This window comes from Pseudophryne corroboree, chromosome 11 (assembly GCF_028390025.1).
Source record: "Pseudophryne corroboree isolate aPseCor3 chromosome 11, aPseCor3.hap2, whole genome shotgun sequence".
In the NCBI taxonomy this organism is placed as follows: domain Eukaryota; kingdom Metazoa; phylum Chordata; class Amphibia; order Anura; family Myobatrachidae; genus Pseudophryne; species Pseudophryne corroboree.
Genome location: NC_086454.1, coordinates 69,443,940 through 69,458,120, shown reverse-complemented (window position 1 = coordinate 69,458,120; position 14,181 = coordinate 69,443,940). Strand labels below are relative to the sequence as shown.

General features: G+C 30.0%; 12 non-coding genes across 12 annotated transcripts; all 12 read right to left on the bottom strand.

The window, feature by feature from the left end:
• Positions 1-779: 779 nt before the first annotated feature.
• Positions 780-853, bottom strand: TRNAT-AGU (transfer RNA threonine (anticodon AGU)). The gene has a single exon. It is a non-coding gene; the product is annotated as a tRNA-Thr (tRNA).
• An 828-nt stretch (positions 854-1,681) lies between these two features.
• Positions 1,682-1,755, bottom strand: TRNAA-AGC (transfer RNA alanine (anticodon AGC)). The gene has a single exon. It is a non-coding gene; the product is annotated as a tRNA-Ala (tRNA).
• An 840-nt stretch (positions 1,756-2,595) lies between these two features.
• Positions 2,596-2,669, bottom strand: TRNAT-AGU (transfer RNA threonine (anticodon AGU)). The gene has a single exon. It is a non-coding gene; the product is annotated as a tRNA-Thr (tRNA).
• An 828-nt stretch (positions 2,670-3,497) lies between these two features.
• TRNAT-AGU (transfer RNA threonine (anticodon AGU)) lies at positions 3,498-3,571 on the bottom strand. Its single transcript has one exon. It is a non-coding gene; the product is annotated as a tRNA-Thr (tRNA).
• An 840-nt stretch (positions 3,572-4,411) lies between these two features.
• On the bottom strand, positions 4,412-4,485 carry TRNAT-AGU (transfer RNA threonine (anticodon AGU)). Its single transcript has one exon. It is a non-coding gene; the product is annotated as a tRNA-Thr (tRNA).
• Positions 4,486-5,314: 829 nt separating this feature from the next.
• On the bottom strand, positions 5,315-5,388 carry TRNAT-AGU (transfer RNA threonine (anticodon AGU)). Its single transcript has one exon. It is a non-coding gene; the product is annotated as a tRNA-Thr (tRNA).
• Positions 5,389-6,229: 841 nt separating this feature from the next.
• TRNAT-AGU (transfer RNA threonine (anticodon AGU)) lies at positions 6,230-6,303 on the bottom strand. The gene has a single exon. It is a non-coding gene; the product is annotated as a tRNA-Thr (tRNA).
• An 829-nt stretch (positions 6,304-7,132) lies between these two features.
• Positions 7,133-7,206, bottom strand: TRNAT-AGU (transfer RNA threonine (anticodon AGU)). The gene has a single exon. It is a non-coding gene; the product is annotated as a tRNA-Thr (tRNA).
• A 1,741-nt stretch (positions 7,207-8,947) lies between these two features.
• On the bottom strand, positions 8,948-9,021 carry TRNAT-AGU (transfer RNA threonine (anticodon AGU)). Its single transcript has one exon. It is a non-coding gene; the product is annotated as a tRNA-Thr (tRNA).
• An 839-nt stretch (positions 9,022-9,860) lies between these two features.
• Positions 9,861-9,934, bottom strand: TRNAT-AGU (transfer RNA threonine (anticodon AGU)). Its single transcript has one exon. It is a non-coding gene; the product is annotated as a tRNA-Thr (tRNA).
• An 830-nt stretch (positions 9,935-10,764) lies between these two features.
• On the bottom strand, positions 10,765-10,838 carry TRNAT-AGU (transfer RNA threonine (anticodon AGU)). The gene has a single exon. It is a non-coding gene; the product is annotated as a tRNA-Thr (tRNA).
• A 1,742-nt stretch (positions 10,839-12,580) lies between these two features.
• Positions 12,581-12,654, bottom strand: TRNAT-AGU (transfer RNA threonine (anticodon AGU)). The gene has a single exon. It is a non-coding gene; the product is annotated as a tRNA-Thr (tRNA).
• Between the last annotated feature and the right edge of the window lie 1,527 nt (positions 12,655-14,181).

Below are 14,181 nucleotides of genomic sequence, written 5' to 3'. Positions count from 1 at the left end.
ATTTTTGATATTCTTATAACTATTGCTTCATCAATTTTTCAAACCGGTGGAAATTTAGAGTATAAATAGAAAGTTGGTTTCTCTCTTTTCATTCATGATTTACAGCACCTTCATTCTTAAAATATCTTGTCAAAGTAATTTTCTAATTTTTTTTTAGCACTTTTATTGATTTCTCTGTAAGTAATGCTACATGGGAATAAATGTCAATTAATTTTTGATATTCAGAAAACAAAAACATGTAGTAAAATTAAGAACTCTGTTTTAAAAAGTCAGAATTATGGTTAGCATTCTTTATTGATGCTTTTTCAAGAGAAGTTTAGCTTTTCATCAAGAAGTATTTTCCTAACACAATTTTAAGGATGTTATGGAAATAAATATGGGTTAAATGTCAATGATTCTCTAGCTATGATGACTAAACTGACTCTCAAATTACTGTACCTTGAGAAACTTACTTTTTTACAGACATTTTAACACTTTCTGTGTTATTCTCTTTTTAATGTACTCTAAATTAATTTTGCAGTTTACCCAATATGATGAAGGCTATTTTGTAAAAATTCATCTATTTACCTTAACATAGGCATATTTCTACAAATTAACTTATGTTGAAATAGGGTGAAGTTTTGTTGTTTGTCGTCTTCTGACATGGATGGCATCTTTAAACTTTTTTACATTGGTGACCAAATGTGCCAAAGTAAAAGCAGATAAAGGTTTTACACATCTTATTTTGTTATGCATCAACAAAAAACTACATACTGGTGTGATAAAAATGTATCAAGCAAAGGTACTGCTGAGATATGAACTCAGGATCTCCTGTTTACTAGACAGGCACTTTAACCAACTAAGCCACAGCACCACTTGCACTGCCTTACATATTATGACAAATTATATGTCTAAAGTATAATATTTTTTATTATTTTTATATATATTTTTGAAACTAGTATTTTATTAATTCTTTAAACAGTTGGAAACTTACAGTAAGTTATATAATGCTTTTTTCTCCTTTATTTTGTATATACAGGCCCTACATTCTTACAATGTTTGTTCAAGTCACTTGTTAATATGCTTTATTGTAATAGATATTATGGCGTTCTTATTAATGTAGTCATCCCTGGGAAATTAAAGTCAGTCTATTGTTGGTACTCATACAGTTAAAAAGTAATCGTGAAATGAAAACATGAGATCTCAATGATAGAATTATTGTTAACATTTTATCTGGAAGCTTGCTCGATAAATGGAAAGATTTATTTCTGGAATTGCTTTCCTAACACAATATTGTTTATGTTAAGTAACAAATAATCCATTATTTTCTATTGCTCCCTAAACTCTGATGACTAAATTGTCTATCAATTTATCTTGAGAAACTCACATTGTTACTGACTTTTGTTTAAACATTTCCTTTGACTGGACACCATATTGTTCCTGGAGATTGCTCAGACATGATGATTGGCAATTTCTGGAATTCTTTTCTAGTTACCTTGGCATCAATTTACTTCTACAAAATAACTGATATTAAAAAAGGGGAATATTGCATTTTTTTGTGTTTTCTGATTTGGACTGTATCTAGAAATGTGGTACATATTACTGAACATGTGAGAAAGGGTAAAGGCTGCTGAAGCATTCACATGTCTTTTTGTGATGAATTATCAACAAACTATGTTCTGAGTTGATGAAAATAAATGAAAGGCGCTGCTGAGATTTGAACTCAGGATCTCCTGTTTGCTAGACAGGCGCTTTAACCAACTAAGCCACAGCACCACATGATGCCCTGGAGCTTCACAAAGAAAAATGATATATCTAAGATATGCTATTTGGTAACAATTTTTGATATTCTTATAACTATTGCTTCATCAATTTTTCAAACCGGTGGAAATTTAGAGTATAAATAGAAAGTTGGGTTCTCTCTTTTCATTCATGATTTACAGCACCTTCATTCTTAAAATATCTTGTCAAAGTAATTTTCTAATTTTTTTTAGCACTTTTATTGATTTCTCTGTAAGTAATGCTACATGGGAATAAATGTCAATTAATTTTTGATATTCAGAAAACAAAAACATGTAGTAAAATTAAGAACTCTGTTTTAAAAAGTCAGAATTATGGTTAGCATTCTTTATTGATGCTTTTTCAAGAGAAGTTTAGCTTTTCATCAAGAAGTATTTTCCTAACACAATTTTAAGGATGTTATGGAAATAAATATGGGTTAAATGTCAATGATTCTCTAGCTATGATGACTAAACTGACTCTCAAATTACTGTACCTTGGGAAACTTACTTTTTTACAGACATTTTAACACTTTCTGTGTTATTCTCTTTTTAATGTACTCTAAATTAATTTTGCAGTTTACCCAATATGATGAAGGCTATTTTGTAAAAATTCATCTATTTACCTTAACATAGGCATATTTCTACAAATTAACTTATGTTGAAATAGGGTGAAGTTTTGTTGTTTGTCGTCTTCTGACATGGATGGCATCTTTAAACTTTTTTACATTGGTGACCAAATGTGCCAAAGTGAAAGCAGATAAAGGTTTTACACATCTTATTTTGTTATGCATCAACAAAAAACTACATACTGGTGTGATAAAAAGGTATCAAGCAAAGGTACTGCTGAGATATGAACTCAGGATTTCCTGTTTACTAGACAGGCACTTTAACCAACTAAGCCACAGCACCACTTGCACTGCCTTACATATAATGACAAATTATATGTCTAAAGTATAATATTTTTTATTATTTTTATATATTTTTTTGAAACTAGTATTTTATTAATTCTTTAAACAGTTGGAAACTTACAGTAAGTTATATAACGCTTTTTTCTCCTTTATTTTGTATATACAGGCCCTACATTCTTACAATGTTTGTTCAAGTCACTTGTTAATATGCTTTATTGTAATAGATATTATGGCGTTCTTATTAATATAGTCATCCCTGGGAAATTAAAGTCAGTCTATTGTTGGTACTCATACAGTTAAAAAGTAATCGTGAAATGAAAACATGAGATCTCAATGATAGAATTATTGTTAACATTTTATCTGGAAGCTTGCTCGATAAATGGAAAGATATATTTCTGGAATTGCTTTCCTAACACAATATTGTTTATGTTAAGTAACAAATAATCCATTATTTTCTATTGCTCCCTAAACTCTGATGACTAAATTGTCTATCAATTTATCTTGAGAAACTCACATTGTTACTGACTTTTGTTTAAACATTTCCTCTGACTGGACACCATATTGTTCCTGGAGATTGCTCAGACATGATGATTGGCAATTTCTGGAATTCTTTTCTAGTTACCTTGGCATCAATTTACTTCTACAAAATAACTGATATTTAAAAAGGGGAATATTGCATTTTTTTGTGTTTTCTGATTTGGACTGTATCTAGAAATGTGGTACATATTACTGAACATGTGAGAAAGGGTAAAGGCTGCTGAAGCATTCACATGTCTTTTTGTGATGAATTATCAACAAACTATGTTCTGAGTTGATGAAAATAAATGAAAGGCACTGCTGAGATTTGAACTCAGGATCTCCTGTTTACTAGACAGGCGCTTTAACCAACTAAGCCACAGCACCACATGATGTCCTGGAGTTTCACAAAGAAAAATGATATATCTAAGATATGCTATTTGGTAACAATTTTTGATATTCTTATAACTATTGCTTCATCAATTTTTCAAACCGGTGGAAATTTAGAGTATAAATAGAAAGTTGTGTTCTCTCTTTTCATTTATGATTTACAGCACCTTCATTCTTAAAATATCTTGTCAAAGTAATTTTCTAATTTTTTTTAGCACTTTTATTGATTTCTCTGTAAGTAATGCTACATGGGAATAAATGTCAATTAATTTTTGATATTCAGAAATCAAAAACATGTAGTAAAATTAAGAACTCTGTTTTAAAAAGTCAGAATTATGGTTAGCATTCTTTATTGATGCTTTTTCAAGAGAAGTTTAGCTTTTCATCAAGAAGTATTTTCCTAACTCAATTTTAAGGATGTTATGGAAATAAATATGGGTTAAATGTCAATGATTCTCTAGCTATGATGACTAAACTGACTCTCAAATTACTGTACCTTGGGAAACTTACTTTTTTACAGACATTTTAACACTTTCTGTGTTATTCTCTTTTTAATGTACTCTAAATTAATTTTGCAGTTTACCCAATATGATGAAGGCTATTTTGTAAAAATTCATCTATTTACCTTAACATAGGCATATTTCTACAAATTAACTTATGTTGAAATAGGGTGAAGTTTTGTTGTTTGTCGTCTTCTGACATGGATGGCATCTTTAAACTTTTTTACATTGGTGACCAAATGTGCCAAAGTGAAAGCAGATAAAGGTTTTACACATCTTATTTTGTTATGCATCAACAAAAAACTACATACTGGTGTGATAAAAAGGTATCAAGCAAAGGTACTGCTGAGATATGAACTCAGGATCTCCTGTTTACTAGACAGGCACTTTAACCAACTAAGCCACAGCACCACTTGCACTGCCTTACATATAATGACAAATTATATGTCTAAAGTATAATATTTTTTATCATTTTTATATATTTTTTTGAAACTAGTATTTTATTAATTCTTTAAACAGTTGGAAACTTACAGTAAGTTATATAATGCTTTTTTTCTCCTTTATTTTGTATATACAGGCCCTACATTCTTACAATGTTTGTTCAAGTCACTTGTTAATATGCTTTATTGTAATAGATATTATGGCGTTCTTATTAATGTAGTCATCCCTGGGAAATTAAAGTCAGTCTATTGTTGGTACTCATACAGTTAAAAAGTAATCGTGAAATGAAAACATGAGATCTCAATGATAGAATTATTGTTAACATTTTATCTGGAAGCTTGCTCGATAAATGGAAAGATTTATTTCTGGAATTGCTTTCCTAACACAATATTGTTTATGTTAAGTAACAAATAATCCATTATTTTCTATTGCTCCCTAAACTCTGATGACTACATTGTCTATCAATTTATCTTGAGAAACTCACATTGTTACTGACTTTTGTTTAAACATTTCCTCTGACTGGACACCATATTGTTCCTGGAGATTGCTCAGACATGATGATTGGCAATTTCTGGAATTCTTTTCTAGTTACCTTGGCATCAATTTACTTCTACAAAATAACTGATATTTAAAAAGGGGAATATTGCATTTTTTTGTGTTTTCTGATTTGGACTGTATCTAGAAATGTGGTACATATTACTGAACATGTGAGAAAGGGTAAAGGCTGCTGAAGCATTCACATGTCTTTTTGTGATGAATTATCAACAAACTATGTTCTGAGTTGATGAAAATAAATGAAAGGCGCTGCTGAGATTTGAACTCAGGATCTCCTGTTTACTAGACAGGCGCTTTAACCAACTAAGCCACAGCACCACATGATGCCCTGGAGCTTCACAAAGAAAAATGAAATATCTAAGATATGCTATTTGGTAACAATTTTTGATATTCTTATAACTATTGCTTCATCAATTTTTCAAACCGGTGGAAATTTAGAGTATAAATAGAAAGTTGTGTTCTCTCTTTTCATTTATGATTTACAGCACCTTCATTCTTAAAATTTCTTGTCAAAGTAATTTTCTAATTTTTTTTTAGCACTTTTATTGATTTCTCTGTAAGTAATGCTACATGGGAATAAATGTCAATTAATTTTTGATATTCAGAAATCAAAAACATGTAGTAAAATTAAGAACTCTGTTTTAAAAAGTCAGAATTATGGTTAGCATTCTTTATTGATGCTTTTTCAAGAGAAGTTTAGCTTTTCATCAAGAAGTATTTTCCTAACTCAATTTTAAGGATGTTATGGAAATAAATATGGGTTAAATGTCAATGATTCTCTAGCTATGATGACTAAACTGACTCTCAAATTACTGTACCTTGGGAAACTTACTTTTTTACAGACATTTTAACACTTTCTGTGTTATTCTCTTTTTAATGTACTCTAAATTAATTTTGCAGTTTACCCAATATGATGAAGGCTATTTTGTAAAAATTCATCTATTTACCTTAACATAGGCATATTTCTACAAATTAACTTATGTTGAAATAGGGTGAAGTTTTGTTGTTTGTCGTCTTCTGACATGGATGGCATCTTTAAACTTTTTTACATTGGTGACCAAATGTGCCAAAGTGAAAGCAGATAAAGGTTTTACACATCTTATTTTGTTATGCATCAACAAAAAACTACATACTGGTGTGATAAAAAGGTATCAAGCAAAGGTACTGCTGAGATATGAACTCAGGATCTCCTGTTTACTAGACAGGCACTTTAACCAACTAAGCCACAGCACCACTTGCACTGCCTTACATATAATGACAAATTATATGTCTAAAGTATAATATTTTTTATCATTTTTATATATTTTTTTGAAACTAGTATTTTATTAATTCTTTAAACAGTTGGAAACTTACAGTAAGTTATATAATGCTTTTTTTCTCCTTTATTTTGTATATACAGGCCCTACATTCTTACAATGTTTGTTCAAGTCACTTGTTAATATGCTTTATTGTAATAGATATTATGGCGTTCTTATTAATGTAGTCATCCCTGGGAAATTAAAGTCAGTCTATTGTTGGTACTCATACAGTTAAAAAGTAATCGTGAAATGAAAACATGAGATCTCAATGATAGAATTATTGTTAACATTTTATCTGGAAGCTTGCTCGATAAATGGAAAGATTTATTTCTGGAATTGCTTTCCTAACACAATATTGTTTATGTTAAGTAACAAATAATCCATTATTTTCTATTGCTCCCTAAACTCTGATGACTAAATTGTCTATCAATTTATCTTGAGAAACTCACATTGTTACTGACTTTTGTTTAAACATTTCCTCTGACTGGACACCATATTGTTCCTGGAGATTGCTCAGACATGATGATTGGCAATTTCTGGGATTCTTTTCTAGTTACCTTGGCATCAATTTACTTCTACAAAATAACTGATATTAAAAAAAGGGGAATATTGCATTTTTTGTGTTTTCTGATTTGGACTGTATCTAGAAATGTGGTACATATTACTGAACATGTGAGAAAGGGTAAAGGCTGCTGAAGCATTCACATGTCTTTTTGTGATGAATTATCAACAAACTATGTTCTGAGTTGATGAAAATAAATGAAAGGCGCTGCTGAGATTTGAACTCAGGATCTCCTGTTTACTAAACAGGCGCTTTAACCAACTAAGCCACAGCACCACATGATGCCCTGGAGCTTCACAAAGAAAAATGATATATCTAAGATATGCTATTTGGTAACAATTTTTGATATTCTTATAACTATTGCTTCATCAATTTTTCAAACCGGTGGAAATTTAGAGTATAAATAGAAAGTTGTGTTCTCTCTTTTCATTTATGATTTACAGCACCTTCATTCTTAAAATATCTTGTCAAAGTAATTTTCTAATTTTTTTTAGCACTTTTATTGATTTCTATGTAAGTAATGCTACATGGGAATAAATGTCAATTAATTTTTGATATTCAGAAATCAAAAACATGTAGTAAAATTAAGAACTCTGTTTTAAAAAGTCAGAATTATGGTTAGCATTCTTTATTGATGCTTTTTCAAGAGAAGTTTAGCTTTTCATCAAGAAGTATTTTCCTAACACAATTTTAAGGATGTTATGGAAATAAATATGGGTTAAATGTCAATGATTCTCTAGCTATGATGACTAAACTGACTCTCAAATTACTGTACCTTGGGAAACTTACTTTTTTACAGACATTTTAACACTTTCTGTGTTATTCTCTTTTTAATGTACTCTAAATTAATTTTGCAGTTTACCCAATATGATGAAGGCTATTTTGTAAAAATTCATCTATTTACCTTAACATAGGCATATTTCTACAAATTGACTTATGTTGAAATATGGTGAAGTTTTGTTGTTTGTCGTCTTCTGACATGGATGGCATCTTTAAATTTTTTTACATTGGTGACCAAATGTGCCAAAGTGAAAGCAGATAAAGGTTTTACACATCTTATTTGTTATGCATCAACAAAAAACTACATACTGGTGTGATAAAAAGGTATCAAGCAAAGGTACTGCTGAGATATGAACTCAGGATCTCCTGTTTACTACACAAGCACTTTAACCAACTAAGCCACAGCACCACTTGCACTGCCTTACATATAATGACAAATTATATGTCTAAAGTATAATATTTTTTATTATTTTTATATATTTTTTTGAAACTAGTATTTTATTAATTCTTTAAACAGTTGGAAACTTACAGTAAGTTATATAATGCTTTTTTCTCCTTTATTTTGTATATACAGGCCCTACATTCTTACAATGTTTGTTCAAGTCACTTGTTAATATGCTTTATTGTAATAGATATTATGGCGTTCTTATTAATGTAGTCATCCCTGGGAAATTAAAGTCAGTCTATTGTTGGTACTCATACAGTTAAAAAGTAATCGTGAAATGAAAACATGAGATCTCAATGACAGAATTATTGTTAACATTTTATCTGGAAGCTTGCTCGATAAATGGAAATATTTATTTCTGGAATTGCTTTCCTAACACAATATTGTTTATGTTAAGTAACAAATAATCCATTATTTTCTATTGCTTCCTAAACTCTGATGACTAAATTGTCTATCAATTTATCTTGAGAAACTCACATTGTTACTGACTTTAGTTTAAACATTTCCTCTGACTGGACACCATATTGTTCCTGGAGATTGCTCAGACATGATGATTGGCAATTTCTGGAATTCTTTTCTAGTTACCTTGGCATCAATTTACTTCTACAAAATAACTGATATTAAAAAAGGGGAATATTGCATTTTTTTGTGTTTTCTGATTTGGACTGTATCTAGAAATGTGGTACATATTACTGAACATGTGAGAAAGGGTAAAGGCTGCTGAAGCATTCACATGTCTTTTTGTGATGAATTATCAACAAACTATGTTCTGAGTTGATGAAAATAAATGAAAGGCACTGCTGAGATTTGAACTCAGGATCTCCTGTTTACTAGACAGGCGCTTTAACCAACTAAGCCACAGCACCACATGATGCCCTGGAGCTTCACAAAGAAAAATGATATATCTAAGATATGCTATTTGGTAACAATTTTTGATATTCTTATAACTATTGCTTCATCAATTTTTCAAACCGGTGGAAATTTAGAGTATAAATAGAAAGTTGGGTTCTCTCTTTTCATTCATGATTTACAGCACCTTCATTCTTAAAATATCTTGTCAAAGTAATTTTCTAATTTTTTTTAGCACTTTTATTGATTTCTCTGTAAGTAATGCTACATGGGAATAATGTCAATTAATTTTTGATATTCAGAAAACAAAAACATGTAGTAAAATTAAGAACTCTGTTTTAAAAAGTCAGAATTATGGTTAGCATTCTTTATTGATGCTTTTTCAAGAGAAGTTTAGCTTTTCATCAAGAAGTATTTTCCTAACACAATTTTAAGGATGTTATGGAAATAAATATGGGTTAAATGTCAATGATTCTCTAGCTATGATGACTAAACTGACTCTCAAATTACTGTACCTTGGGAAACTTACTTTTTTACAGACATTTTAACACTTTCTGTGTTATTCTCTTTTTAATGTACTCTAAATTAATTTTGCAGTTTACCCAATATGATGAAGGCTATTTTGTAAAAATTCATCTATTTACCTTAACATAGGCATATTTCTACAAATTAACTTATGTTGAAATAGGGTGAAGTTTTGTTGTTTGTCGTCTTCTGACATGGATGGCATCTTTAAGCTTTTTTACATTGGTGACCAAATGTGCCAAAGTGAAAGCAGATAAAGGTTTTACACATCTTATTTTGTTATGCATCAACAAAAAACTACATACTGGTGTGATAAAAAGGTATCAAGCAAAGGTACTGCTGAGATATGAACTCAGGATCTCCTGTTTACTAGACAGGCACTTTAACAAACTAAGCCACAGCACCACTTGCACTGCCTTACATATAATGACAAATTATATGTCTAAAGTATAATATTTTTTATTATTTTTATATATTTTTTTTTGAAACTAGTATTTTATTAATTCTTTAAACAGTTGGAAACTTACAGTAAGTTATATAATGCTTTTTTCTCCTTTATTTTGTATATACAGGCCCTACATTCTTACAATGTTTGTTCAAGTCACTTGTTAATATGCTTTATTGTAATAGATATTATGGCGTTCTTATTAATGTAGTCATCCCTGGGAAATTAAAGTCAGTCTATTGTTGGTACTCATACAGTTAAAAAGTAATCGTGAAATGAAAACATGAGATCTCAATGATAGAATTATTGTTAACATTTTATCTGGAAGCTTGCTCGATAAATGGAAAGATTTATTTCTGGAATTGCTTTCCTAACACAATATTGTTTATGTTAAGTAACAAATAATCCATTATTTTCTATTGCTCCCTAAACTCTGATGACTAAATTGTCTATCAATTTATCTTGAGAAACTCACATTGTTACTGACTTTTGTTTAAACATTTCCTCTGACTGGACACCATATTGTTCCTGGAGATTGCTCAGACATGATGATTGGCAATTTCTGGAATTCTTTTCTAGTTACCTTGGCATCAATTTACTTCTACAAAATAACTGATATTAAAAAAGGGGAATATTGAATATTTTTGTGTTTTCTGATTTGGACTGTATCTAGAAATGTGGTACATATTACTGAACATGTGAGAAAGGGTAAAGGCTGCTAAAGCATTCACATGTCTTTTTGTGATGAATTATCAACAAACTATGTTCTGAGTTGATGAAAATAAATGAAAGGCGCTGCTGAGATTTGAACTCAGGATCTCCTGTTTACTAGACAGGCGCTTTAACCAACTAAGCCACAGCACCACATGATGCCCTGGAGCTTCACAAAGAAAAATGATATATCTAAGATATGCTATTTGGTAAAAATTTTTGATATTCTTATAACTATTGCTTCATCAATTTTTCAAACCGGTGGAAATTTAGAGTATAAATAGAAAGTTGTGTTCTCTCTTTTCATTCATGATTTACACCACCTTCATTCTTAAAATATCTTGTCAAAGTAATTTTCTAATTTTTTTTAGCACTTTTATTGATTTCTCTGTAAGTAATGCTACATGGGAATAAATGTCAATTAATTTTTGATATTCAGAAAACAAAAACATGTAGTAAAATTAAGAACTCTGTTTTAAAAAGTCAGAATTATGGTTAGCATTCTTTATTGATGCTTTTTCAAGAGAAGTTTAGCTTTTCATCAAGAAGTATTTTCCTAACACAATTTTAAGGATGTTATGGAAATAAATATGGGTTAAATGTCAATGATTCTCTAGCTATGATGACTAAACTGACTCTCAAATTACTGTACCTTGGGAAACTTACTTTTTTACAGACATTTTAACACTTTCTGTGTTATTCTCTTTTTAATGTACTCTAAATTAATTTTGCAGTTTACCCAATATGATGAAGGCTATTTTGTAAAAATTCATCTATTTACCTTAACATAGGCATATTTCTACAAATTAACTTATGTTGAAATAGGGTGAAGTTTTGTTGTTTGTCGTCTTCTGACATGGATGGCATCTTTAAACTTTTTTACATTGGTGACCAAATGTGCCAAAGTGAAAGCAGATAAAGGTTTTACACATCTTATTTTGTTATGCATCAACAAAAAACGACATACTGGTGTGATAAAAAGGTATCAAGCAAAGGTACTGATGAGATATGAACTCAGGATTTCATGTTTACTAGACAGGCACTTTAACCAACTAAGCCACAGCACCACTTGCACTGCCTTACATATAATGACAAATTATATGTCTAAAGTATAATATTTTTTATTATTTTTATATATTTTTTTGAAACTAGTATTTTATTAATTCTTTAAACAGTTGGAAACTTACAGTAATTTATATAATGCTTTTTTTCTCCTTTATTTTGTATATACAGGCCCTACATTCTTACAATGTTTGTTCAAGTCACTTGTTAATATGCTTTATTGTAATAGATATTATGGCGTTCTTATTAATGTAGTCATCCCTGGGAAATTAAAGTCAGTCTATTGTTGGTACTCATACAGTTAAAAAGTAATCGTGAAATGAAAACATGAGATCTCAATGATAGAATTATTGTTAACATTTTATCTGGAAGCTTGCTCGATAAATGGAAAGATTTATTTCTGGAATTGCTTTCCTAACACAATATTGTTTATGTTAAGTAACAAATAATCCATTATTTTCTATTGCTCCCTAAACTCTGATGACTAAATTGTCTATCAATTTATCTTGAGAAACTCACATTGTTACTGACTTTTGTTTAAACATTTCCTCTGACTGGACACCATATTGTTCCTGGAGATTGCTCAGACATGATGATTGGCAATTTCTGGAATTCTTTTCTAGTTACCTTGGCATCAATTTACTTCTACAAAATAACTGATATTAAAAAAGTGGAATATTGCATTTTTTGTGTTTTCTGATTTGGACTGTATCTATAAATGTGGTACATATTACTGAACATGTGAGAAAGGGTAAAGGCTGCTGAAGCATTCACATGTCTTTTTGTGATGAATTATCAACAAACTATGTTCTGAGTTGATGAAAATAAATGAAAGGCGCTGCTTAGATTTGAACTCAGGATCTCCTGTTTACTAAACAGGCGCTTTAACCAACTAAGCCACAGCACCACATGATGCCCTGGAGCTTCACAAAGAAAAATGATATATCTAAGATATGCTATTTGGTAACAATTTTTGATATTCTTATAACTATTGCTTCATCAATTTTTCAAACCGGTGGAAATTTAGAGTATAAATAGAAAGTTGGGTTCTCTCTTTTCATTGATGATTTACAGCACCTTCATTCTTAAAATATCTTGTCAAAGTAATTTTCTAATTTTTTTTAGCACTTTTATTGATTTCTCTGTAAGTAATGCTACATGGGAATAAATGTCAATTAATTTTTGATATTCAGAAAACAAAAACATGTAGTAAAATTAAGAACTCTGTTTTAAAAAGTCAGAATTATGGTTAGCATTCTTTATTGATGCTTTTTCAAGAGAAGTTTAGCTTTTCATCAAGAAGTATTTTCCTAACACAATTTTAAGGATGTTATGGAAATAAATATGGGTTAAATGTCAATGATTCTCTAGCTATGATGACTAAACTGACTCTCAAATTACTGTACCTTGGGAAACTTACTTTTTTACAGACATTTTAACACTTTCTGTGTTATTCTCTTTTTAATGTACTCTAAATTAATTTTGCAGTTTACCCAATATGATGAAGGCTATTTTGTAAAAATTCATCTATTTACCTTAACATAGGCATATTTCTACAAATTAACTTATGTTGAAATAGGGTGAAGTTTTGTTGTTTGTCGTCTTCTGACATGGATGGCATCTTTAAACTTTTTTACATTGGTGACCAAATGTGCCAAAGTGAAAGCAGATAAAGGTTTTACACATCTTATTTTGTTATGCATCAACAAAAAACGACATACTGGTGTGATAAAAAGGTATCAAGCAAAGGTACTGATGAGATATGAACTCAGGATTTCATGTTTACTAGACAGGCACTTTAACCAACTAAGCCACAGCACCACTTGCACTGCCTTACATATAATGACAAATTATATGTCTAAAGTATAATATTTTTTATTATTTTTATATATTTTTTTGAAACTAGTATTTTATTAATTCTTTAAACAGTTGGAAACTTACAGTAAGTTATATAATGCTTTTTTTCTCCTTTATTTTGTATATACAGGCCCTACATTCTTACAATGTTTGTTCAAGTCACTTGTTAATATGCTTTATTGTAATAGATATTATGGCGTTCTTATTAATGTAGTCATCCCTGGGAAATTAAAGTCAGTCTATTGTTGGTACTCATACAGTTAAAAAGTAATCGTGAAATGAAAACATGAGATCTCAATGATAGAATTATTGTTAACATTTTATCTGGAAGCTTGCTCGATAAATGGAAAGATTTATTTCTGGAATTGCTTTCCTAACACAATATTGTTTATGTTAAGTAACAAATAATCCATTATTTTCTATTGCTCCCTAAACTCTGATGACTAAATTGTCTATCAATTTATCTTGAGAAACTCACATTGTTACTGACTTTTGTTTAAACATTTCCTCTGACTGGACACCATATTGTTCCTGGAGATTGCTCAGACATGATGATTGGCAATTTCTGGAATTCTTT